Source organism: Tinamus guttatus, unplaced genomic scaffold, assembly GCF_059628265.1.
Source record: "Tinamus guttatus ecotype Peru unplaced genomic scaffold, ASM5962826v1 Tinamus_guttatus_pri_ptg000125l, whole genome shotgun sequence".
Taxonomy (NCBI): Eukaryota; Metazoa; Chordata; class Aves; order Tinamiformes; family Tinamidae; genus Tinamus; species Tinamus guttatus.
The window spans coordinates 3,332,006-3,359,070 of NW_028288659.1; the positions used below are offsets into that span (position 1 = coordinate 3,332,006).

General features: G+C 45.0%; 1 protein-coding gene across 1 annotated transcript in view; it reads left to right on the forward strand.

Moving 5' to 3' along the window:
* The first annotated feature begins 18,525 nt into the window (after positions 1 to 18,525).
* CECR2 (CECR2 histone acetyl-lysine reader) overlaps positions 18,526 to 27,065 on the forward strand; it is a 45,811-nt gene continuing 37,271 nt past the window's right edge. The window contains exon 1 of the mRNA XM_088521593.1: positions 18,526 to 18,614. The gene's annotated coding sequence lies outside the window, so the exon portion shown is untranslated. The remainder of the gene's footprint in view (positions 18,615 to 27,065) is intronic.

A 27,065-nucleotide genomic window follows, 5' to 3' on the forward strand; every position in this document is an offset into this window, starting at 1 on the left:
CGCAGATGGGATCCACACATGTCAAGGCTTAATTTATCCTATCAGTAAGGTCTATTCTGGGCTCTTCCCTGTATCTTCTGCCAGTTCAGTCTGTGAGTTGTTTTGCACCTTTTGGCAAATATTTGTTTTGGGTGTTTTGAAATATATCTTAAGTGACTGATGTAAGTCAGAAAAAGCTTCCATTGTTACTGGTTATTGCCATAAGTATATATTTGAAGGTATTGGTGTGGCTTAAGTATTTGAGCGTAACATCCAAGCAGATGAAAACAGCCTGTGATTGCTGCTATTGAAAATTTTGTGGTGGTGTTGGTATCCCAGGTCAGAGTCTGTTTATATCTCCTCTCATGAAATAGCTATATCCATATGATATAAGATTTATATTCCAGAGTGTCAGGATTTTTTTTTCAGTAGAAAGTTTATATCTTTCTTTATATCTTTTATCGGCAAAATTTGGGTTAAGCATTTTTTCTGTATTTCTAAGAATTCAATGCATCTTGGGTGTGGACTCAGATCTTAAAGTACTCGTCCATTGTACCCAGTAAGCCTCTTTCTCTCCCACCCTTGCTGAGCTGCTTTAGCTCCTTTACAGAGCTGGCAGTGTTGTTTTGCAGAGGCATTGCAAGCTTTTTACCTCCTTAAATGTGCTTTCCATGTCTTATTTGTCAGGCAGTATCTCTTCCACCTGTACCTTAACAGGTTTAATTTTCCTGAATTGGTTTCCTGAGGTAAAAATTATTTCCTGCTTACTCAGGACTCTGTAGTTCAGTTAGATCCCATTCTGTATTTGGTTCCAGGATCCTGTGAAATGTAGTGCTGGAAATGCAAGTATTCAGCTTTTGCTATTCTAACTATGCTTCTTCAGACACTGCAGCGCGTCTCAGGCCTCACAGCTTTCCTGTGCAGTAACAAAATATTTTTTTTAGTTTTATGAAACAACAAAGTGAAATGCCCAGCATCGCAAAGGAAGTCTGTGGCACAGCTGGGACATGAACTCTGATCTCCTTGTGTCTGTCTAGCGCCTTAATTACGTGATCATCTCCACTGCCTCATCTGAAAATCGTCTCTTGAAGTTGAACAAGCATGTCAAGCTGCATTTTTCATCTCCCGCTCTTGTTTCTGCTTATAGCTAGAGGCACTGGAGAAGAGTGGAGTTTTTACATGTTGGGAGTGTTCTTCAATACCATTCTTTCATCCCCTCCTTTCTCTCTCCCTTCTTATATCCCAAGTAACGTGAAATTAAGTCTATTCCTTCTGCATCTGAAACACTCTCCTGTGTTTATATGTATACCTGCTGCCAAAAAATTCATCCATAACCTTCATATTAGTGCTCTTAACAAGATTTTTCAAGGCCTGTATTCGAGGGAACTCCTGTGTGACATTCAGCTCCAGGCAACCAGCATTTCCAGTGTTTTCCATATGAATCGTGTTCTCTCCTGTTCAAGTTTTGCTATCCCCTGTTCTAATTGTCCACGAAATACAAACCCCTTTTTGCCTGGTAGACAGGAATGGTTGTACGAGCTTAGATCAAAGGTCTGTCTGGGCCAGCATCCTGTCCCTTGTTGTGTAGCGGATACCCAGGGAAGTGTGTCAGAGCAGGGCAATGGAGCCATGATACTTCCCCAGACTGCGCTCCCAACCTCTAGCTCAAGGACTTCCTTTTGTATTAAAAGCCCTGGGTAGGTTCTTTGCTTCCATTAATTTGTCTGTGTGTTCTGTGAACCTATGTACGCTTTTAGCATCCAAAATATCCTGTAACAAAGAGACCGACAGAAGAATTGCTTGTGCGAAGAGGTGCCTCCTTTTGCTTGTTTTTAACCAGCTTGGACGCAGTCCTGTGCCACGTGCTCTAGGTGACCCTGCGTGTGCAGGGGGGTTGGACTAGATGACCTCTAGAGGTCCCTTCCAACCTTAAGCATTCTGTGATTCTATGATGATTTCATGTGATACCTGCCTATTCTGTTCTCAGAAGAGACCGTGCGGACTCCTGGGCCTTCATCATGCCATTCCTGGTTTTACAGACCCTTATTGTCCCGTATAATTGTTTTTCCTGCAGAAGCTGTTTCGTGCCTTTTATATTTGTTGTTGCCCTGCTCTAGCGTTTCCCGTTTTACTTCTTTTAATTTTTCTTTTTCCGAAATGTGGGGACCATAACTGTATGTAGTGTTCGAGGTGCAGATACGCTGTGCTTTTGTGCAGAAGTTTCATGTTCCTTTCCTAGGCCTTCCTGCAGATTTTAATTCATCTTTGACAGCTACTCCGCTGCTCCTGCTTTGGGATCTCTGTGCGCTGCTGTTGCCCAGGCTGTACCTCAGCCGACCATTTCCCACCCTTCCTCGTGGCCTGAGCTCTGCCAGCTCCTCTTGCCTCGCCAGAATTTCCTTTTTCCTCTTGCTTCTCCCTTTTTTATGCTTCCACTGTATCTGGGAGAGCTTCCTTCCTCCAGTGTTCCTACCCACCTTGATCTCCAAATTCCTGCCAAAGATTCGCACTACAAAGCCCTTCAAAAGCATCTGCTCTTTCTTCTCTTATCTAGCCTACCAGCAGACAGGCAACTTTCTAATACGCTAGAAGGAAAAAATGCCTTTAAGATTTGTGCCAAGCTCACAGAAATGTAAATCCACATATGTATATCCAATCCACTCTTCTTTCTTCTCTTTTCCTCTTCACCATCTGTCTTCTAATCTGGTTTCTGTGTGCATTAACGTATAATTTTACACCAGCGCGGATAATTTCAAGTTTAGCCGCAGTTTCCAGTGTTTAAAAGTGTCTCACGTTAATGGAGCTTAATCTCATCATAGTGTCGGTAAAAGCTCGAGGAAAAGCAGTATTACAAGTTTTAAAGAAACAATTTAGGGAAGTCTGAGGCCTCACGTATCCCAGTCCGGGAGCTTTTGGACAGAATTTGCTCACATCATCTGTGTAACTTATGCGTGATGAGTGTGATGCTTCTCGTGGGTCTGGGCCCCGCCGATGCCGTGCGGTGCGTTTGCCTTCCAGGCGCGCTCGGTCGTGTGACGCGCACGTACGTGAGCTTGGGGACGCGCCGAGCGCCTCGTGTTTGCTCCTCAGGCTGCGCGTGGTGCCCACACGGAAGCCTTGCTCCAGAGCTGTGCTCCGTGAGCGGTGCTAGCTGGGGCTTGCCATAGGGACCCCCACGTCCTGCCCAGCTCCTGCCCTCGCCGCACGCTCCAAACCCTGCAAGGGTGGTTAGCACAAGGGGACTGCGTGCGTTCAGCGGTAGGAACTGTAGCTGCCATGTGCGTGTTTTAGACGTATCCTGACTCTCTAAAAGAGCAAAGGGCCTCAGGTTTGCTGCGTGAGTGGGAGGCTGTGGGCTCTGAGTGTCTGGAGATCTGGAGCTGGTGCTGAGGCGCTCCCATACGGACTTTGGAAGTGTGTCTGCCCTGCGGATACGCGTTCCGCGCTGGGGTGAGATGTGCTGCTCCCACCACTGGCCACCTCTAGCAGCACGTCTGGCAGTGGGGCAGTCTGGAAGGTCGGCAGTTCAGGCTCCCAGCTGTGGCAGTGCTAGGGAGGACTGTCATTAATGCTGGGTCATGAGATTTAAGCACAGAAATGGAATTTGCAGAAAAATACCAGATCTCTCCCTCTCATGTGTATCTCCATGTTGTGTCCTTTGGAATAAATCTGCTCGCTGAGCATTAAGTCGAACCAAATTAGAGATGGATTGATGCTGCAGAGGTCTAGTCTGATAGCTGTTAGGCTCAATTTTAGCGCCCTGCATCAGGCTTCCTGGGGGATCTTGGGCAAGTCACTTACCTTGTCTGTGGGAAGCCCATGTGGCTGCAGTGAGGTGAAACTCTGTCAAGATGCACGAGCTCCACTTGTGAATATGCTACCCAGCTTAAATAAAGGCTGAAGATAAAATTAATGAAATGGCCTCTGCTTTGTTGGCCTTTTCTCTGTCCCCAAAGGTTTTTATGGATGTGGGTAGAAAAAAAAACACACACTTAAAAATTCACCTGTCACTAAATCTCACTGAAATACTTTCATAAGCTGTATCTGGATAAAGGAGGTTGCACTTAAATTGTCAATGGCTGAATCTAATGTTTTGGATTATACTGAGAGTGTCATCTGCTTCTGTAGCAAAAGTGGCCCAGACGCTTTCTGATGATTAAAAAGAAAAAAAAGTTGGGGGACAGATGCGATCAGTTACCCCTGCTGCCGGGAGAAGGAGGTGTGAGGGCTGGGGTGTGGGCGGACAACAGCTTAATTGCTCCCTCACTCTCCCATTTTCTGGGAGTTTGAGCTAATCGGTGTTAACCAACATTGAAACATCTAAATCATAAATCTATCCAGCTACCGCAGGGCTGCCAACAAACAGACCGCAGATCGGGGCGCTCGAGCTGCCCAGCGCCGTGGTGTGCCATGCCTAGCATTTATTTCACGTGTAACCCCAGCGTGCAGTTTTTGCAGGATTAATGGATTTCCCATTTGTGGTGGCTCCTTTCAAGGTAATCTTGGGCAGAACGTGAAATTGTGGTGAGAAGTGTGAGGACGCGCGAGGCCGTCTGCAGGCTCGGCCTTCCCCCGAGGAGCTGGGAGTCCTGCCCATGCCTTTTGTGAGGATTAATCCCTTAGTGTTCCTCGCTGCTCCACCTTCTGTGTAGCCACGGACTGAAAAGTTAGATGCGCGCTCAAAGGAATGAATAGCAGTGGATCCAGCTGTTTTAGCTGTTCCGCAAGTGCTGTAAGAAAAAATAGGTGGTTGCTTTTTATTTGAAAAATAACTATGATACTGCACACACAAGTCAATCTGGCATTTCTGAAAAAGGTTCCTCCTTTTCAGATCAAAGGTATTTGGGAAAACAAAAAAGCAAATTCCTGGCTTTTTAGCCTACCTAGACATCAATATATGAGTAGTTCCCTCAACGCAGTTCCCTGATTGCTGGCTCTGCACTGATTAAGGGTATCTGCTGTAAATGCCCAAGTGGAATTTTGCTGCACTTCATCTGGGAGTTTTCTCAATGCCCAGGTTTATTTTAGAGGAAAACAAGGCAACATTGTTGTGGTTTGATAACTTTCTTCTGTGCAAATAACCCAAGAATGACCAAATCTTGGAGCCTCGGGTGCAATGTGGGGGGGTTCTGTATTTTCTTTTTTTTTTCTTTCTTTCTTTTTTTTTTTTTTTTAATTGTCTGGATGTGCTCTGGAGGTTACCAAGTTAAAATGACTTCCTGGAATTCCCTGTGCTAGAAGGGAATAAGTTGGGAACAGCCTTCGGAGCTGAAGTGTTGCTAAAGCCTTATTATTACTGAGTTTGGTTCACAGGAAATGTTATCACCCACCAACACAAGTGCTATTCAGTCCCGTCAAGGGGGGTGACTAGGTCAGAGTCACCTGTGCTCATAGGTAAGTAGGTGTTTTTTGAACAGTAATGGTATAAGAATGCTTTGACAAAGATAAGTTCCGGTATTTATTTGGAGCAGTTTTATGATTGATTTTAAGATTCCTTCGTTTTATTTAGAATTTCAAAAGAGATGATATACAGAGAACATGGAAGCTTGAGAGGAATGGAATTCATATTCGGAGAGGAAACTCTACACCGATATTGCTTTTCATAACAGACATGTCAGGGATGGATTTATCCTCTGAAACAAAGTGGTAGTGATTGTTCCAAATGTTGAATACTCTCCTTTGTCTTGCACTTTTTGATACTTTTCTATATTTTACCTTTGGAAGTCCTGTGGGCTTTTTTTGTTTGTTTGTTTGTTTTTGTTTTTCCTTTTTGTTATAGTATTTAAGTTGTTTTTAACATTGTTTTGCCCCTTCTGAGCACCGCCTTGGAACATAAGCGCCGAACAGGATGATGCTTCTTTGCCGAAAAATCTTTATTTGCAATATTCTGGTTCGGGGTTCTTGAGCTGCCTGGTGCAGCTGTGCGCGCTGTCATCTGTGGGACTGACTGTTGAAGAGCTTTGAGCAAATGTGCACAGACCAGGGCCCGGCAGCCTCTCCTGCTTGGAGAGATCCGCGTCGCAAAGCGGGCGCTCGTTGTCCCGCAAATACTAAGCCGCATGGGAGATTTAGGTATTTGTATTTCATGTCTATTGGAAAACAGCAGAGAACAGTCAAGTGCGTTGCCTGAAGTCACCCGGCTCGACAAAGCTGGGAATAGGTTTCCTGGCTCCAAGTACTGTACTTTAAACTACAAGATTAGTCTTTTTTTGAAAAGGATAATCTGTATGTTCAAAGAAGGCTTTATAAAGCTCCCATTAACCCTGGTGCTGTACCTAGTGAGGAATCTAATTTATGTTCTGGCAAATGAAAGCAGTTTCGAAGACCTTAGTGCTGCAGGTCACTGTCAGACCTTCAAGGTCTGTTGCCACTAGTTTAATTTTTCTCCCGCTTGGATTCTCCTCTTCCAGCATTTCTGAGAAAGGGGGAGAAAACTGTACTCCTGAGGAAAGATTTCCGGAGACATCAAGTTGCAGCTAAATGAGAACAAGGTCCACGTGTGGTTTTTTGCTACGCTCAGTTAATAGGCAGAATGGCGGGTGCTCCCATTTCTGCCTTAAAAGAGCCGGAGAGAGTGAGCAAGGGAGAGGGACCTTCTGGCAAAGCTCCTTTTATTACATTTTATCAGTTAGTTGAGATGTGAAGATCTGAATTCCAGTAGCCAGTGGCTAGAAATATCCTTTCAAACTAAAATGTTGAACTTTTGAGTTTACCCCTGAGTCCTTGGGCTACCTTATCTAAACATGCTGTACAGAGGAAATTTTTTCCAGTTTTATTCTGTTATCTACACAGAACAGAATTTGTGTACTACTACTTTGCTAATACATCATTCCCAGTGTTATTTGCACACAAAGATTGCAAGTGTTATAAAGCGCTAGGTAAAAATTAGCCAACTTATGGGGTGGATGTGTGGGGGAAGAGGTAGGAGGGAGAAATTTAGCTCCCATCACTGCATGCATGAACTGAGAAAAAAAAAAAAACAGAGCCTTCCCGATCCCAGTAAATAACACGTTTACAGGCTGGTTATATAATTATCTGTTACCCTTTTTCCTGCTTCGGGCAGATCAACTATTCTGTGTAACTGAAGCGTTTTGTGCGGATCTCTTGATAATCCAGTGTCATCATTTGTGCACTGATTTGCAAAGCTGGCCATTGCGATTTACAGGATGCAATGAACCTGCGTTTTGATTCTTAAAATATCATGAAACAATGAATGGGAGAGAGCTGAGGAGGAGGGGGAGGTACTCTAAAATAGTGTCTGTAGAACAAATGGTAAGCAGTAGACTTAGTTTCCTCTGTGTCTGGGCAATATTTTATTGTCCCTCTTTAAAATTATGACCCTGTTTATAATACCTGTTTTATGAGCACAGTTAGCATTAACATTTACAGACATAATTATTATTATTAACATTAGGAATAATTTGCTGTTTCTGGCAAATAACAGTTATTGCGGAAATAGCTAAGTGTTTACAACACCCTGTGAATTTAGTGGCTGTAAAGACAATACCAACGCCAGCTAGAGGAAAATTCCCCTGTGGAAAGTATGTCCAAGAAGATACTCAGTCCGTGCACTGGAAAGACTGAGTCCTAGAAACACTTTTATCACCTTTTCTATTGAGCAGTGATTCCAGATGTGGAATAAAGCACGGAGTGGCTGTGTCTTAAGCCCACCGAGGGCTTCATATCCCTCCCCGTAGCGCCCAGAGCTCCCGCCAGCGCGGGGGGATACGGCGGCTCGCTGCCGGCGCTGGCCAGGAGGGGTTCGCCACGACGGTTCACTGGCTGCCTTTGCCTTAATGTCAAGTCCCTCGGAGCGTGTCACAAAAAAAGCTTTGTTTTTCTAACCAGACCCTTCTCCCTGCTAAATTTCCCCCAGCTGCGATTCGAGGAATGCGAATTCCTGCGAGGTTCCTCCTGCTTCTCTCAGCTGCTCCGCGCGCCCGCCGCCGCCGCGCCGTCACTAGGCAACATTGTTGGGCCCTGTTTGGCTTTTTGTCCATCTCCCCCCCTTTTTTTTCCTCTCCGAACTAGCGTCCTGCGGCGGATGACGGCTCAGCGGAGCAGAGCAAGGTCCGTGAGCTGGGCAGGAAGGCCGAGGAAGCGTGGGATTGCGGCAGGGAATGGGATGCGCACTGCAGGCCACAGGGGCACGGGCGCTCGTGGGCGCTCTTACACGTACGCAAGGAAATGCAGGTTTTTGTCTCGCACTGAAGGTAGGGTTTAAGAGCACTGGAAGAGGTGACTTCTCCCCGGATTTATTTTGGCCTTGGCTCCTGCAGCAGCACACGCTATAATGATGGCTGTGTGAAGAACCAACTCTCGCATTTTGGTATTTGACAGACTTAAAAAACCCTTTTCTATCCCCCAGTGTATATGCCTCTCATTAATATGGTAGCATCTGTGTTTCACAGAGCATACAATAATAGAAAACCTGTGTGAAAGCCATCAATTTTCACACCGAAGTGTGGCTGGACTGTGTAAGCTCAGGACAAATACAGAGATGCTGACAGATAAGTAAGGCTAAGCTTTTGGCTCTCCAGAGTAGTGCAGAAGGAGATTTAAGGGAAACACAACTAACAGGCTTCTTTGGTCCTACAAACTGATAAGCAGTGGAATGGAGCTGTAGTTTTAAAACTATTTCTTAGACTTATTTGCAACTAAGCCTGTTGCAAAAATTCAGTCCTGCCTCAGAGGGACTGGCTGACTGTGTCGTCAGGTCGATATTGGCAGGCATGTATTTTGTACTTCTCAGATTTGCCTTTGCTAGATTAATATACATATATATATATATATATATGTATACATATGTACTGGCACGTGGATTTCAGTGTGTCACTGCTGTGAACGTCTCTCGCCAAGTGCTGAGAGCAGAAATCTGTGGGCTACCTGTGTGTAGCTCCGGGCTCTGTCGTCGGCTGGGTTTTCGTTTGACCCCGCGCGAGGGAGCAGGATTTCTAGTGCTGGTAGCACTTTAAGACCCATCTCCCCGCTGAGTCACAGGCCGGGGTTTGTTTGTGATGGGCCCGCTGTGGACTGCGCTCAGGCGGCAGCAGCTGAAGGGGACTTAGAAGAATGGCCGGCCGGGGAGATCAGATTAAAGAGAAAAGCAAGGCTTTACGGCCTTTTTTATCTCCATGCGTTTTACCGTTTCATCCTCCTTTTTTCAGGCAAGGGTGAGCAGGAATTTTTCCCCATTCAAAAAGCCAGGCCTTCATTTTCGTTACGGGGGCAAAAAGGGTATAAGGGAATCACCCTAATTCTTAAAGGATGCTCTGTGCTTTATGCTTTGTTTCAACAGAAGGAGATAGTTTTTCTGGACTTGCTTAGCAAGCGGCAGCTAATAACACCCTGGAGGGAAGGGGCAACAGTATGAGGGCTGGGGAGCTGCTCTTTGCTTTTATAAGAGGACTTCCATGGGGCGAGGGTGAAACGGCTGCAGGGCTTGAATACCACGTTGCATCAGCGGCGCACGGTGGCAAAAAGTTCATCCAAGGAGTTTGGGCAGCATGAGGAATAGAAAAGTGGAAACTGGCTTAGATGTGTCCAGGATATATGGAGAGCAGGGAAAACTCCCTTTAAATAAAGTTACTTTATTTAAAGTACGTCTTGAAATCTTTGCAGAAACTTTAGCCAGGCAATCCATTCCAGATTTTGGTACTCATCCTTCCTCTGCCCTGTGCTCATGCTGAGCAGATGAGTGCAGTGGCCAGACCTAAAATGAGGAGCATCTACAGTCTGATCTCATCCTCCCTTGCTGCCTTTGGCTGGAGAGGAGGAGGAGCTTTGAAATCGGATTATTACTTCGAGCCTCTTGGCTTTGGAGCTACAGACTGTTCACCACGTTGCCAATGGGCTTAAAAGCTTAGCAGAGCTCCCACTAGGTACCCAGGAAGCCTCTTACCATGGAAGATGGTGACATTGCAGGATCAGCTGTTCTTTATTTATCGCCCAGCAGAATAGTCTGGGGAGGTACCGTAACTAACCCAGTGATGTTTCCTGAAACCGCATCCAGGACAGGTAGCCATGCTGATGCTATTACTGCATCTGTGATTACACTTACCCAAGGCTCTTTGTGAAACATTTGCTGAAGTTTGTAGCCTTCAGCTGCTGGTAGTATTTAGCCAGTAAACGTTTACATTTTCATTACTGAATTTGTGGAGAGGGGGCTTGCAGGGAGTTTTTTGCTTTGTTTTGCTTAGCTTATACCAGCGAGATTCTACTGGCCTGGGGTTGTGAGAGCTCAAAAATGTGTAATGCTGTTATGCTGCATGGACTGGTTTCAGAATGGCCCCAATGGTCTGGTGCAACTGGTGTCGAGCTGCCTTCTCACCACGTTCCTTGCCCTGTCTCCCCACTACCAAAAGCGTGGCGGAGGGGAGCCTAAAACAGTAGACTCTAAAAGTCTACTTTTAAATAATCTGAATTAATCATAATGCATCTGATAATCCATACAGTGCTGCTACCTTGGAAGAATATTTCTGGGCAATAAATGATATCTTTCTTACAGGGAGGCAAACAGGATGCAATTCAAAATCTTTGCTTCCGCTCATAGTGTTGTGCTTGGAGGTTGTTTTCAGCTAGAGTAGTTGAACTTGTAGCGTGGGCAGTAGTGGTCAGCCACTTTGAGGGATTTTTGTCCTTTTTTTTTTTTTTAAAGGGCATGACCCCGGGTCTTTGGCAGTAAAGACACGGACCTGATTAGACGTTTAAACGCATTTGGGTTGAGCTTGCTTTTCTTAATTGCCTCTCACAGGCTTCTTGGAAGTCTTCCACAAGGTCTGCAACCCACAGGCTGCAGAGCACTGGTGGTGTCAAGGCTGGAATTTCTGTCTGTCTCCCATGTCAAGCCAGCTCTGTGCTGGTATGATGCTTGCCCCACTGCCAGCATAGCTGGCTTATGGGTAAATGGCATAGATTATCTGCTTTGAAGGAAGAGGGGATTATTTTGAAAGGGAGAAATGATCTTTTGGAGGGAAGAGGCATGATCTCCAAGTGCCTTAGCTACTAATAAAATTGTTGAGAAAGAAGACATGGCAGTGGCCGCAAGTGTGAAGTGTGCCACTCGTGAGGATGCTGGATTTTTCTTAGCTTCTCCATCTGTAAAATTGTTCTCGGTGTGGCTGTGTGCCTCCTCTTACTTCACAGGTGCTGTGAAGCTTCATTAAATGATTTTAAAATGCTTTGATGTTCTAGGATGAAAGCTACTCTAGAGGAGTAAAGTGTTATTGTCTTACTATTAAACAAACTAATCACTTGTTACTTCAGAGCTTCAGATGTACCGCTGTCCATCTGAAAAGACTTTGCAGAGGAATGAAAGTATGAGCCAGCAGCAGTTTTATATCTCTTAAGTGCTGACAATGCATAAAATTCATAACAAATGTGGTTCTTGTCCCAAATCGCTTGCACTGCAGACAAGATGAACTAGGCTCCAAGGAGAGAAAGCATTATCATCATCAGTACACTGCTATGGGGCATGAGGGAGACTAGATTGATCATTCTGAAATCTCTTTTTCAATACAGTTTAGCCACCCAGTGTGAGCTGCTCGTATTTGTTTGTATTACACAGCAGTGAAAAATTCCAGTCGGAGAGCAAGCCTCCGTGTGCTGTGCAAACAGGGAAGGGTCTCTGTCCTAAGGGAGTGACAGAGGCAGCAGCTTAATGCAGGCGGGTGCAGGGCCTCGGAGCACCAGCAGCCTGGTGTTTGCCCAAAGGCATTAAGTGCCCTGGTAGAGAGGCTGAAGAAGGATAAAACCCAAGTGTGTTTCCAAACCAAGCCTCAAATTCTAGCCTGGCCAAAAAACTTCAGAAGCGCTGGAAAGAGTTCGTGTTTTCAAACCTGCAGGGACTGAGCTAAACCAAGTTCTGTGTTTGCGCAGCCCCTTTCGCAGCAGAAGGGAGCTGCTGGTGGAGAGGAAGGCTGAGGTTGTCCATCGCACGGCCAGCACCATGGGGGAGCAGGGGGAATTTTGCAAACAGCAGCAATGCGGAGGCAACGTGACAAATTCTCCATGGCTTTCTGTTTATAACCATCTCCTTAATATAAAGCTGTCATCTCAAACCTCTGCTTAGCTCTGGCGTAACATTATGCCCCTATTTACAACGCGCTTGAAATAGCCTTCAAAGTCCGCTTGGAGAAAGCTGAGGGAGGGAGGTAGAGATTGCAAGGTCCCTGAAGGCCCTGACAGATATTAAGGGCCTTTAAGGGCCTTAAGACTTTTGCTGCTCTTGTTTCCACCCACCCCCTCCCCAAGTCATATTTCTTTTCTTACAGGGTAGCTTTTTTTCTTCCCTCAAGGGGGAAGCTTCTCTCCCCGCTTACCCTGCACAGAGCAGTCCGACAGCTCAGATAAGACCCACTGTACTGCTACAGCCCTGAGCATTATTAAACCCCTTCAGCTGGTGCCCCTGAGGCTGTGCAGGCCGCCTCGGCTCCCACCGAGTCCCCGGTCTGCAGCGGGTGAGGTGCCCAAGAAGCTCTTTGCTTGAGGAGAGCTGCCGATTCGGTCCCTACTGGCAGGAGGGCAGGGAAGGGATTCAGCTTTACCTCTGGGCTTGTCCCCGTCTCTGTGGAGGAGTTGGGAGTAGGATACTACCTTTACTTCACAAGATGCTCCAGCATTTTATGGCTTCCTGAGTTAGAAAAAGGCGCCCACAGAATGACAGAGAAGTAGAGGTTGCAGGGGACCTCTGGAGATCATCCAGTCCAACCCCTCTGCTCAGGCAGGGTCACCTAGAGCCATCTGCCCAGGGTACAATGAAGGCTTTTGCAGTGCCGTTAGCTGCAGGAGCTTGGGAGAACAAGGATACAGGGAAGCTGGGAAAGACGGGGCAACTGTGGCCAGCCCTGAATGGTGTTGCCAGTCAGGGTCGGGAGGCACGAGGGACTAGAGTGCTCCGCGTGTGAGGCAGGGAGTGTAATCTGCTCTCCAATGCTTGGATAATGGATAATGTCTCCAGTTAGCCACTAGAATTAGGAGATTGTGGCTTGGAGACTCCATCAGGATCAGGAGTCGTAACATCTTTCTGTGGCTTTATCACAATTGTCTAAACCTGCAGGTTTTTGTGTTCCCAAAGTATCAGGAATACCTTAGGAGAATCCCAAATTCCCTGGAATTGTCCTCTCTGCCTGTCACTCCACGCTGGGCAATTTCAGTAGTCGTATTTGAAAACTAATTCCTATGGTGGCAGCACCCACAGGCAGGGGGAGGGTGGCACTGTGCTGCAGAAAGCAATACCTGGCTGCCAGGTGGGTTCGTGGTTAGCGTGGGGGTTCACAGAGCAGCCAACCTATGGTATTTGAATGCTCTCAATTACGCTGGTTAAGGTAACCAGCTTGGCTCTTGGGTTTATTTGGAGGTGCCTGGGTATATTCCAACCTTCAATCTGGGAGACTGGGTAGTTGGATTAATAATTTAAACTAGTTCACTTCTGATTGTAGTTCAGAGATGGACTGCTGAGGGCATTACCTTTTTCTTTAAACCTGAGTGGAGTGCTATTGTTTACCTATGGCTCTAGTTTTCCTATCCTCTCTACCAAGCAGCTACGGCGCAGCCCACTGTATCAAAGCCTCCTGTTTTTCATTGCATTGCCTTTTTCCTGATGAATCCGTTTGGTATGCTTTGCACTGAAAGGAAGGTGCTGCACTTTCCTCCGTGATATGCGTGGAAGAGGAGTGGTGGTCACTCCCGGAGTCCCTGCATACTGCTGGCATTGGCTACTTCTGTTCATAGCTGGCGACAGCTGGATATTTAACAGAGGGCAGTGGGAGCTCTTAGCCAGAGATGGGAAGCACATGCAGCAGCATGAGGGAGCGCTGAGGTAAATGGTGTCTGTCTGGGAGTATTTCAGAGCTGTGGTTGTCCTCATGCCTTCCTGCCCAGTCCACGTAAACTGTGTTCTTTCTTTAGCTTTCCAGAGGGCATGAAGTTGCCAGACTTCTGCCCAGGTATCTCTGATCATTAATATCATTATCCATGAGGGGAAAAGATTGTCCTGAAGTTAGTGACAGTGTTGAAATTTCAACCGGTGGGTGGGGGTTGGCTTAGCGTGGCCCGCCGGTAGCTCCCTCGGCGATCTCCTGAAACCCTCTGCGTGTTGAGTCACTTCAGAGTATCGCAATGGAAAGCTGATAACAGCCGCAGTATAGAAATAGAGCTGAAGGGATTGGGTTATTAGACTGACGGCTAACTTGGACAGGGCTTAGCTGTGCTTAAACTGGTTACATCCGTCACAGTGGGTTATAGGTGGTTCAGCTTTGCGGCACCGAGCAGGCCTTGGCGGTGGCGGCAGCCGCGTACCTCAGCGGCACGGCCCGTCCGCGCGGTGCCCCGGCGCCTGCTGGGCCTGCGCGTTGCCCTGGCGCCATCTCGGGAAACCAAGGCCCAAGGCCAGCGACGCCTCCGTCGGAGCGGACCGCTTGCCGGGGGCTGGCCTCTGAGTTTCCATATTTACAAAAAGCCACTGTGTGCAGCGATACCCTTTGTGTTTCCTTCATCATCTCAGCGCTGGTAACTTGTTCTGTGTCTGCTGTCATGTTGGTGGACTCATATTTTTGCTATTCCCTGCCGAGCTGATAGTGTTTGCTCTCACAAATCTGGGCAGATACTGAAAAAGCGGCATGCTCTGGGGCTTGGGCACCAGCTGTGCGCTTGTGTGCTGTCACAGGAGGAGAGGAGCAGTGCGTGTGAGGAGGCACAAGCAGGAGCTGGCGTTAGCAGATACCCACGCTTGTTTGGTGGGAGTAGTTGAGCACCGCTCATTCCTGACCCGAGGCTTGGTCACCTTAGCCCTTCAGAAGGGCTGCTCATACCTGCCCACTTTTCCGTCGTGGGGTGTCCCAGCACTCCCATGCCAGCTATTTTCGCTGGAATTGTGTTGGCACCAATGGGTGGCCCCTGGCCTGGGCCAGCTAGCCCTGCAGTGGGCCAGTGCTCCCGGCTGCCGGGCGAGGTGGTCACCCTGCCCCGTCCGCCCCTTCCCAACAGCCACCGCAGGACTCAGAGGGGATTTAGTCCGGGGCTGGGGGCAGGGAAAGACGTTAAACAGGCTTTTCCCTAATGAGGTGTGACGCCAGCTGGAGAGGGAGAGAATCCTGCTTTTCTGCTGTCTGTTGCTCTCTCCGGCTACAGGAGGAGGAGGAGGAGATGTGTTTCCCCCCCCCTCGCTTTCCTCTGCTGATTTGCTGCCTCTTCTGTTTCCTTTCTGTTCTGTCCCCAAAGCGTTTTGGCAAGGTTCAGATTTCTGCGCTCACAGCTCAGTGCTCAAAGAGAAAGGGGGAAAAACAAAAGGGTTGCAGGCATGGGGGGGATGGTGGCGGCGAGGCCGCTGAGGAGGCGTGCGGCACCCTAACCAGGGCCGGGGCATGCAGCGGTGCCCAGGGGCAGCGCTCGCGGTGCGGAACGGGCTGCTCCTTTATTTGTTTGTTTGTTTATTTATTTATTTTGATGGATTGTGGAGTTTCTCATAGGAGCATCCCGTTCGCTGCTCCGGCGCCTCTCTGCTTCAATGCGCCCCTCGCTTGAGCGCTGTGCGGCTTCATGGGCCATGGAGTGAGGGTCGGGAAGGCCAAGGTCCTTCTTCCCTTTTAAAAAATGTGGGTTAGGGGACACTGGGGAAACACTAGAGGATTCTAATTCGTTGTTTGTGGTCCCAAGATGCTAAAACGTGTGTGGTGTCCTCTTACAGCTACTGTTCTCTACCACATCTCCCACAGTGCTCTGGGCATGTTGTGGGTCATCTCCAGTATTTGGATGTTTTGAGGCAGAAAGCCAGAAAATCCTGGCTTCCTTGGGTAGAAAATTGTAAACCTCTAGGATTTCAATATTTTGGGGCAAAAAGCCAGAGAATCTGTCTGGATGGAAAACTGTCATGTTAGGTTACACAGAGCCAAGGGGACCCATCATGGGGAAGCTAAACTAGCGCTCACTGCTCCTATCCTATCCCGGGCAGCAGCAGAAAGGAAGCAGGCAAGAACTTCATAGGGCAATGGGTCGGTATCGTTTTCCAAGGTAAACAATCACAACAGCACTCTGACTGTGCCTTAAACGTAGCCTTGACGCTGAGTGCGGTGGATGGCAGGGACCAGGGGACTTCAGGGGCTTGCACACGTGCACCAGCAACCCCGAGGATGGGTTGCAAATGCAGGTCTGCAGAGGGCCCCACAACCTCATGCCTGCTAACGATGGGCCTTCGTTAGCCCGTGTAGCGCTGGTCCTTGCTCACCGTGATGCAAGGGAGCACCCCTTAACTCAGCGTGCCCATGGGCCGTGGCAGGGACCGCACTTACAGGTGCACCTTGCAGGTCCAGGAGGGAGTGAGCACAGTAGGTAGGAAGGCCCTAGAGCAGGTATTTGGAAGCAGGTTGGCATGAGCCTGCGTGTCCATCCTGCTTGGAGGCCAGCACCTTGCCCAGCGCTCAAGGAATGCACCCGTATCTCCTCCGGCAGCGACCTGCGAGCTGCCAAAATGTAAAAGGTCACCCTTGGGCTTGGAAAACAATCCCGGCAGATACGGGGCTATCTTGGCGGTTTGTGGCCACTGTTTAATGAGCATTAGTCAAACAGCAGCTGAAAGGGCTCACGGGAAGCAATTTAAATATTCCTTGGTACAAAAGGCTGTGACGTCCTGGGGAAGGCAGGCTGTTGACCGATGGTTTTAAGGCACAGGGATACTGTGGATGATGGAAGGGGAGAGACTGAATGCCGACTGGGTGGGTGGGAAAGAATGTCCCAAGTCAGAGATCTCACTTTCTCCCCCGCTTTATTGTGGGTCCCAATGTGTCATTTTTCACAAGCTGCAAGTTCGTTGTGGTAACTTACTTGAACAGTTATGTTTTATCACATCCTTTCTGTCCCCCTCACCTACATTTTCTTAGAAGGTAGGTGACTGCTAATGGCCTCTAAAAATAAGCAAGTCAACACCTGCAAAATATTAGCTGCTTACTGAGTGAACTCAGTTTTATGTATCTCATGACGTATTACTGTTATTAATTACTGCTTTTTAAATAGCAATGTTATCACTTCATTCAAGGTACGGCGAGCAATAGCTGCAGTTTTTGTATTAACTTACCATTAAGCAAGGCAGTCAGCTAGAGACCAACACAGAGATTCTTGGGGCTTGTTCTAATCCCCTGGCATGGTCACCATGCTGCCTTTTGTCCTTTCTTTGCCTCAGTTTCCACATATAATAAACGTTTTTAATATATACTTCACAGGGCAGGTGTCAGGCTTCTGCTTATGCAGCTCCCTGGATATCATGCAAGAAATAAATAAGAGTAGTGTTGATAATGAAAATATGCCATTAATACCTTTCCAATAAAATACTACAAGCAGCATTTAATCTGCAATCTATTATCAATAACTTTATTACTGCAGTTACCGCAGTCTAATAAAAAAGCACTTCCTCTTCTTTATTGGGTAAGTGCCAAAACGTTTATCCTTTATTCTCTGGCCATTAACCTTTATTCTTTAGCCATTAGCTTAGTCATTTGTATAACAGTCTGTGGAGTAACATTCAAGTAGGAATTTGTATTCAATCCATTATTTACTCTGAAACCCAAAAAGAATAGGCTCTTATGGCTCTGTTATCTATCCATATTAAATCTTGTTAACTGTTGTATACTGTGATGATCACTCATATGGAAAGTAGATTTTCTTGCTGGGAGTGATTTTGTAGCTTATAAATACAACTTATCTTAGTTAACTTAGTAACATTTTGAAAACAACACTTGAAAATGCCAGTCAAAGAGCAAATATTTTCTCACAACAGGTGTAAGATATGTGTTAATCTAATCTAAAATACTCGTGTTTGGAAGTTTATCCTTTTTATGGATCCTCATATAGGTGGTAATACACTGTTCTGTCTAGGGTTGAGAGTTTGGGTCGGGTCATATGGCCTGCCATCTCTCCATCCCATTTTTCTCTCCAGCAAAAAAAAAAAAAAAAAAAAAAAAAAAATTCCTAGGGGAGTGAGGCATTTGCTCTTTATTTTTTTCATCATTTTCTGGATGTCCATCTGAAATTGCTACTTTTCTGCCACACTTTCTGAACGAGTCTTTTAATTGAACTCACCACTACCGCTATTAGTGGTAATGGAAAACAAAGCAGCAGAATGAAACTGTTAATTCCTGTCCGTCACCTGAACATAGGAGAGATTATGGGTTTCTTATTAAACTGCAGTATTTCAGCCTCACCGAACCTTATTTTTCTGTTTCCAGAGAAAAGCATTAGTCTTTTGGCTGGAGAGTGTCATTCAGTAAAAAGCCTTTCAAGGTCTTCTCATAAACTTTTGCAATGAAGAGGTAATAGGAGGCAATTTTAGAAGAAGTTGAGGCTGGGTGAATTAAAAGTAAAATGAAACCGTTTCAAATTTAATAGTTTATATTGTTACTTTTAATGATGAGGAGAGGTTGGCTGACCCAGTGTGTGCTCCGCTGCTGTACAAGTACTTCTTGGGTCTTTCTGGCCTCGGTCAGCCAACAGGGGTATTTTGAGGAATTAGTTTGATGATTGGATTTTTTTTTCTCCTTTTCTGCACATTAGGAACTGGAAGCTGCTCTTCACAGGGATGATGTGGAGTTTATCAGTGACCTGATCGCCTGCCTTCTTCAAGGTTGCTATCAGCGCAGGGATATCACGTGAGTAACCTCACCCTATGGTTTAAGCGCTTTGCAAGGGGAGCTAATTAACACAGTCACAGGGATGTTTCACAGCTTCAGAGTGATGACATGGAAGGGATCAGCAGTCACCAGCAATCAGGCCAAATTCTTCACTAAGTGGAAGGGAATTCCAGCTCCCCTCTGCCTGAGTTGCAGGCTTTTAATTTTACAGGCCTGTGGTTAAGCAAATGTCTGTGGAAGAAAACACGGTGTTCAAGTCCCGTGCAGATCTGGCACCCTGCTGTAGCACCAGTGCATATAGGGAATGTTCACATCTGCTGTTGTGCTCTGCATCTATATGATCCACGTCGTGACATCACCCTAAATGTCTAAATTAACACATAGGTCTCAACATTTTTTTTTGTGAGTTGCAAAGAATAAATTTGCTGCCCTGCAATTTTCATGGAAGATCCCATTGCTTTACAGAGGGACAAGTTGGGCAGCAGGAACAGTAACAAATGTTGTAATTATTTTCTTGGGATTAAGAGGAGCATTGAAATCAGCTCAGTTGTAGGATATTGGAAAGGACTTTCAAATGTTCTGGTGTTTCAACATCCAGAAACACTTTGTTAGTGTCCACTTAAGCGGACACTCCCCAAATGGAACTTCTTTTAAAATATTGCTCTAGAGGATTGCTACTCATACAGTGAAATGTATTTGCAGTGATAAGGAGGGCTTGTTGCAGGGCTTTTTATTTGTTCTTCTTTTGTGAATCCTGCTAATAGCAAAACGTAACTGTGGAGATGAAGACATCTTGGCAGCTGTTACTGTTGCTTAAAAGAGGTGCTAAGCAATTCTGCTCCATAAGATTCCCCTGTTGTGCAGAGTGTTTACGCTGCTGTGGGGGCCATAGAGCTTGCACTGAAGTCTCTATTTCTGATTAAAGTTATGTTGTTAACCCCTTTCCCCCCCCCCCAAAAGAAAACCAAAAACCCACTACCTTAAATCATGTGAATACCTGATGTTTGTCATTTAAGTAGGTTTTCTTGCATATCTGTGTTGACATTCAACATGAGCCAATGTCAGGAACCAGGCAGCTGCATTTACTAACTCTGAATGAAACTGATAATGATAAGAAGCTTGATTGTAAAACAATTGCAGTCATATATACCTTCTTCATCTAAATATCCACAGAGCAATACCATCTAGCTTGTAAATGTGGCCAATTTATTTCTTCACACAAAAGTACCAAAAAAATAGTGGTTGGTGTTCTGCCCACCTTAACCAACTCATCCTACAAGCATTATAAACAACAAGCAGTGGAAGACTTGTCACTGTGTGTCTGTTTTTCACTATACTGTGTGATTTAGATTTCAGGTGCCCAAATGCAGTAAATCCTGCGTTCTGAAGTTCTCCTGAACAGATCTAAGAGCGTCTGCCTAGCACTGCTTAATTGCCTCCACTTCTCAGCTGTGTTAATTAACAAAAAAATCAGAGATGAATCATGTGTGAGTTGTTAGGCATTGGCAGGTTGTCTGCTGGGGAAGTTCTCACACGTAGGCATGCAGATACACTCATGCACAGTTGCATGACTCATCTGGCAGCTCAACAATGTGCGGTTATTTGATGGTGTGTGTAGGTCCCAGTCTGTGCTTGTGTAAATACCACCTTGATGAACACCGAGACATAAAAGTGGAAGGAAGTAAAGTCACTGCAGGAGGAAGGGAGGGTAGCACAAGTGCATTTTTGTGCAGCCTAGTCAGGATGTGTATGGAGCATAGGCTGGTACCTGTGTTGCTGTTAATGGTATGTCCATGCATGTTTGAGAGGCTGCTGTAGGGACTGGAGGAGGACAAAGTTGTGCATTGATTCTTAAGCATTGCTGAGGAAGAAAATTGGAGGCTGGCTGGAAACAGAATGATACTGTATGCAGAGCGGTGGCACGAAGGAAGAAACATCTAGAGTTAGTGTAGATATGGAAATGTGAATAAAAATGATGGCTTGGATACATTTCTCAGAAACAAACTCGCCTCACTGTTTCTTCTTCACAAAGCCAGTTATGAAACATTCACCCAAAAATAAATGTTTTTGAAACCTAATATTCTCATTGTTCGTTATACAATTATTTCCAATACATGTCTCTAGCCTGATTTCAACCAGCCTTTGTTGACACACAATTTTCTTGTGGTTCTTACTTTATCCCCCATTAATGGTAAGAAGTTGAACCTCAATTGATTTTGCTTGACTTCTCAGTCGTAGAGATGCACAGATGAAAGAGGCACGATTTTTGAGAAAGGATGGTTTAGAGCTGACTTCTTAGGATGAGCCAGGGCTCCTTAGTCCTTGGGTGAAGGCAGGTTGAAGGTATCTATCTGTTGTGCAAGGAAAATATCAGCAGTTTCTTGGACTGTCGCAGCTACAGCAACAGCATTACTACAGCAACTACTACAGCCATTTGTGCACTGCTCTCTCATGCTGAGCCTGGGCTGTTAATCTTGAGGCTATAAGCTTTGCTCCCAGTTGCACCTCAGAGGGGAAGGTAACTGTTCTCATCCTTGTGCTGGAGCTCTGTGGCCCGAGCACAGCACACTGAATATAACCGCATGTAAACCACAGTCTGCCTATTTCTCAGAAGAGTTTTGAGGTTTAATTAGTTTGGTACAGTGTCCTGCCTCTTTGATGGCCCAAATGTTATCTGTCTATGCTTTCTAACAGTCTGGGTGGGAGTAGGTTGTAGTTCTTGTCACATCTGTTTTGACGACATGCAGAACTTACGACTGAGCTGGGTTGCCTGGCTTTAATCATGCATCATAAAGGGGTATAAAACTGTCACATACCTTTGCTAATTATAATGTGCTCTCAAGTAATTTGGGAAGTGGAATTAGCTGAGAGTCCTTCCAGTACACAATTTAACGTGCTCTAGTTTGGTATGCTTATTGGTATTTACAAAAATAGGATTATTAATTTTGTAGAGTTCCATGACTCTTGATTTTCAGGAAGAGCAGTGTGGTTTGCAGCTTTGCCTTGGGTTTGATACTCTGGGACAAGCATTTTTTAAAAGGAATTAAATATGAAAGAGAAATTTCTTTTTGGCTTGTTTGGTTGTTAAGGTGTTTTAGGGACTTCCTTTGAGTCGTGGGTGTTTGTGTTTAACTACCAAGATTGCTTAATGGGAGTCTCCAAATAGTTGTTTACCATAACCACAGCAGTTAGAAGAACTGTTCCTTGCGCTGAATCTCATTGTATTAAGCATTGTAGAAGAACAGAATGAAAAAAAAAAGGTGAAAAAAGAAAAAAGGTGATAGTCTGCATCCCTGCGATCCGGTAGTCTTCATTTCAAGATGATCTTGTCTGGCACTGGGCTGTTAGAGCAGTTGGCCACAGCAGTTTCCCTGTTCTTTCCTCTCTTTTGTTATGATCCAAGTAAATACCATTTGTAGTACTTATATACCATACATATCATATAACTACTAACCGTGTAATGACTAATATCCTTGAAGATTTTTTTGTATGATCTCACTGCCCCATTTTATGTTATAGGCATGATTTGGTTTGATGCCAAGAGCTTAACCATATATTTTTTCCTGCCACTACCTTTTGTGCAGAGACCTTGAAATGTCCATTTTCTTTTAAAGGTTTCCAAATGCGACTGCCTGGAAAGTGAGGAGTGACAAGGGAGTAAAATTCTTAATAGAATATGGAATATAATATGAAAAAAAAGGCGGTTTGAAAACATACTCGTGCTCGCTTCAGAATCCACTCTGATATAAATTGGGCAGCTGCATAATCCCTAGGGGCTGCCACTTTAATTCCAACAGGAAATGCGACTTGATGACTTGTATCAAGACAGGAAGATCAGAGCTGCAGCTAACGGCAAAGGCCACAGCAGGAGCCTTCTGCAGCTGTTTTTAAGTAAGAAGTGATGGTGTGACATAGATGGGTACATTCAACTAAAATGATCCAGAAAAGCTCCTGCTGTTCTGCATTTCTTTAGGCAAAATTCATTCTTCCCTACTCTGTTATTGCATATTTACTACTTTTTGTTTTGTTTTTGTTTTGTTTTGTAACAATTTTCAATGACTTTATCATAATTCTCATCAGGAACTATATGTTGTTGTGTCTTAAAAAAATTTAATCATTTTTTTCTTAAAACCATGTTTCATTTTTTATTTATTCAAAGTGGACAAAGGTGCCAGAAAGTGGCAATAACAAAAACAATATCTCTGCTCTCGTCTATGCCCCATGAGACTCTCTTCTTTTTATTCTTTTTTTTTTCTTTTTTTCTTTTATCTCAAGAGATTGGAGCATCACTCAAGCTAGAAATGATCTAATTGACTTCCCTGGCATAACAGAAGGCTTTTGCTGGCTTAGGAACCTCTTTTATTATTTCTTCACTTAGTGCCTTGGAATTTCTTTTTTTCCCTGGGTAGATCCTCTCCCTTGCCGCTGCCTTTAGCTCTTTCAGGATCTGTAAAACAACTTTGGAATCTTTCACCTATTGTTTACACCTGTCTTTTTTGTTCTATTATGGGTAACAGGAGGACATTCCTTTATTCCTCCCTCCTCCCCAGTATAGCCTTAATTATTTTTCTCGTGTCCTTCATTATGGCATTGAGAAATACTCCCAATAGGGTATCTGAAGAACTATATTCCCTGAATGTTGAATTGCCAGCCAAGAATACGGCCTTTACCCTTTTTTTTCTTTTTTTCCCTAATGCTGTTCTTTAGTCACTTATTTTAGCTCTTGTCTGAACGAGATAAGAGATAATCTGAAATCTTCTAACCCATCAGGGCAGAATGGTTGTTTTGGGGGACTGCATTTAATAGGTTTGAGAATTTCACTTATTGCTTCTGCTCTGTCATGCTCGTTCATCTTTTTTCTTTATTCTGTATGGACTGTGTCTTTACAGTTCAATTTCTCATGGTCCCATAAAGGTCTCATGTTTTGGAAAGTGTCCACGATAAAATGCTTGAAGTTTTAAAATTGCCTTTTTGCACCTGTGTGCGCTGTATCCTCTCGGGGACTGCTTTACTGTGGTCTCGCCTAGGGAATAAAGTTGCAGGTCAACTGGGATAGCTAGCAAACCAGTGCCAAGTTTTCAGTCTCATGGATGCTGTAATGAACTAGCCTGAAGAAATAACTAAACTGAGGTAGCATGATAATCATAGAATCATAGAATCATAGAATGCTTAGGGTTGGAAGGGACCTCTAGAGATCATCTAGTCCAACCCCCCTGCATACGCAGGGACACCTAGAGTGTTTTGCTTGTACTTAGTATTTTTTGAGTAATAATCTGAAGGGTTTCAGCAGTTCAGTCGGTGCATAACGTCTGGGGCAGACAGCGTGAGCTCACTCAAAGCAGACCTGGGGAACAGCACCTTTGGGAAGGAGTTTAACAGCCGACACTTCAGTTGTGCCAGTGACCTTGATTATAACAACTATTCCAGGGCTCAGTCACATATCACCTTGCTAACTCTGGATTATATTCATGAATGCCAAATGAATATCAACAAGATCAGCATTATTTACAGTCTGACTTTTAACAAGTGCTGCCTTGCATACATCACACAGATTGGTGTATGGCTTCTGGAATCAACCCGGTATCATCAATGCAGGAGGTATCTTCAGGGGGCAAGGGAGATGAGGTGGCTACCTTGCTCATCTTGAATCAAATATTAATATTTATTATAATAATAACCAAGCCATGCATGGTGAGCCTTTTAAAGGGTAAAATGTGAAAATGAGGCAGCTGGCAGGTGCTGGGGAAGGAAGGATGAGATTACAGCAGTAAAATAACACCGTCATTCAGAGATTAATGAGTAATACAGTGGAATAAAATTATAGAGTTCAAGTGTAAATAAAGCTAAGTAAATGTCTTTGACTCTAAAATGGATAAAATGAATCTTTAAAGGAGAATTTGAGGAAAAGTTGGTAGCATGTTCTGGAAGTACCATTCCATATGTGTGTGGTGGTGAATGAAGAATGCAAATGGTGGAAGAAGAGAGAGTGTGAAAGCTGTGCTGTTACTGCCGAGGCAGATGGATAAGAGATAAATAGATTGGTTAACTGGGGAAAGAAAGGTAGGCAAAACATTGACAGGGTGGAAGAGGAGGTGATTGGCTTTGAAAGGATGAATAAAGCCAGAGTCACTGAAGGGTCTTGGGAGACTGCAATGTCATCTTACTGCTGTCAGAATTTGAGGTATGAAAAGGACAGCTATATTTTGAGCTCTTGATTCTGAAAATCAGATACTCCAGAGATGAAAGCAGTAATGAATAAAGCAATTGAGAAAGCAAGTTAAAACATCTCCTGTTTAGACAAGGAAAAAGACAAAGTACTTGGGAAAGAGAGACAGGATGCAGGGACAGTTGGACAATCCTCTCCATGTAAAATTTTTGCCCTAATTTTTAAGCCTTGCATTTCAAAATAGTGATGGTGCAGACCATTAGTGCAGGATTTCCCTGCATTTATTTTTTTGCAGGCCATGTCCAGAAACTTAGCCAAGTTCTGAAACTGACTTTTAGAATATTGTAAGTTCAAAAATTATTTTCTTGGAGACTCCTTAGCTCCAGTGAGTTTGATGAACAGGTGGGCTGGGTGCTGGCCAGCTGCTAAGCTGCTGCAATGATTTTGTGTGTCATACCAATCGCTGTACTTGAGCGCATACTCTTTCTGGTTTATTTCATTTTACCTTCCATCCTTCCTCAGTTCCCTTCTGGTTCACCAGCAAACAAAGATAGTTTGTACCTTAGAGAAAAAGGAAAAAGCCTGCTCTGAATCCAGTCCTGTAGAGAGAGGTTTCATCTTTTACATTGTCCCAAGAAAGCCATAATCTGTGGGGCTGCTTCTAAGTAATGAACTTGCTAAGGTGTTTTTTTTTTTTTTTTTTTTTTGCATTAACGCAACCTGAGGCTAGGTATTTTTTGCCTCAGAAGAGACTTTCTTCTCCCACATGAAGAATATTTTCCCATGAACAACAAGGCAAATAAGGACTTGCTTCATATGGATTTGTGCCATAATACATGCATGTCTCCTATTTCCCCATCATCATCAACACAATAACTCTAGTTTCTTCCCCACAGTGCTCATCATCACTGCAATACCCTAAGGTCTTCTCTACAGCCTCTGAACAATCAGAAGAGCTTATGGTGCCCTAATACTGTTGTCTTTCCTTATGGCTATGAACTGGCAGCATGCTTCCTGTTGATGGGCACTAGGAATAAACAATGCAGCATTAAGTTGGCTTCACTTGCTCTTAAAGGATCTAGGAATGAATAGCAAGTAATGATCCTCTCTGTCTGAAGGTGGAGCAGAGTGTACCTCTTTCCTATTCTCTCTGGCAGAATATGTGATACATATTTGGGGCTTTCCTTTGGTTGGCTCCAATTCGCCGGGTAGATTTGCTTCTCCTCGGAAAGAACATCACCATCCAAAATCAGTACCAGAAGGGAAGAATCATGCAGGTGAAAATCAGCTAGCACAGATTAAAGCTGGGTCAGATGCAGGTGAGGGTAACTTGTGGGAGAAGGGAAATGCTATCATGAATCGACCAAGGCCTTTGCTGCTTTATCAAGCCAAGCTGGAAGGTCATAGGCCCTTTGTCCTGGACTAACCAGGAGACTGTGTTCTTTCCTTGTGAAATACTGGCTGGCATGGCTTGGTCTTTATTTCATCATCTCTGGAGTGGTTTGTTGTTGTGTATACGCTGTGTGTGACTGGTTGTCAAGATCACACAGAATAAAATACAGAACCAGGAAAAGAACTTGATGCCTTGAAAGTCCAAGTGTGTGCACTGAGGCAGCAGAGGGGTAGGCAAACAGTGCCATGAGCAGGGGGCACAGCAGTGATTCACACATGCAGTTCTGTCGGCAGGGCAGCAGTTTCCTTCTCTAAGGACTGTGTGTCCATTCCAGACCAGAAGGATATGTACCTACTGTATGCCCAATGTACAGGAATCAAAGTCTCCCTTAGCAGCTCCCATCAAGGCAGTGGCGGCCCTCAGATCTTTCTCTCTCCCTTTTTATTTTATCTAGTAACCTGTAAATAGTTCTTGAGTTAGTTAACAAATAGCTCTAACTGGGGCGGGGGAGGTGGGTTTTTTTTTAATCCCGCAAGGGATTGTCTTTTGGTATTCAAAGCCAAGGTACTTGACACAGAGCAATGCAGAAGCCTCCAGGCTTCAAACACTGTCTTGGCTGTGGAATCATTATACCTATAAGTGATTCCCATCCTCACTGTCTGATAAGCCTTGGGGAAGAAGGGCCCAGGGAGGAATGTATCTGCCCAGATTCCTGAGGAGTGCTGGGAGGCATCCAGCCATGCTGGGAGGCCTCCACGCTGGAGGAGTTACTCTCTCACCAGCTGATCACGGCCTTTCATGATCAACATCTCATGTTGCCTGGGGACCCTCCTGCCTTTGTCTGACTTCCTTTACAAGGCTGAAAAACATCTGGCCTCTTGTCTGAGAAAGGAAGGTACCTCTCTTCGTA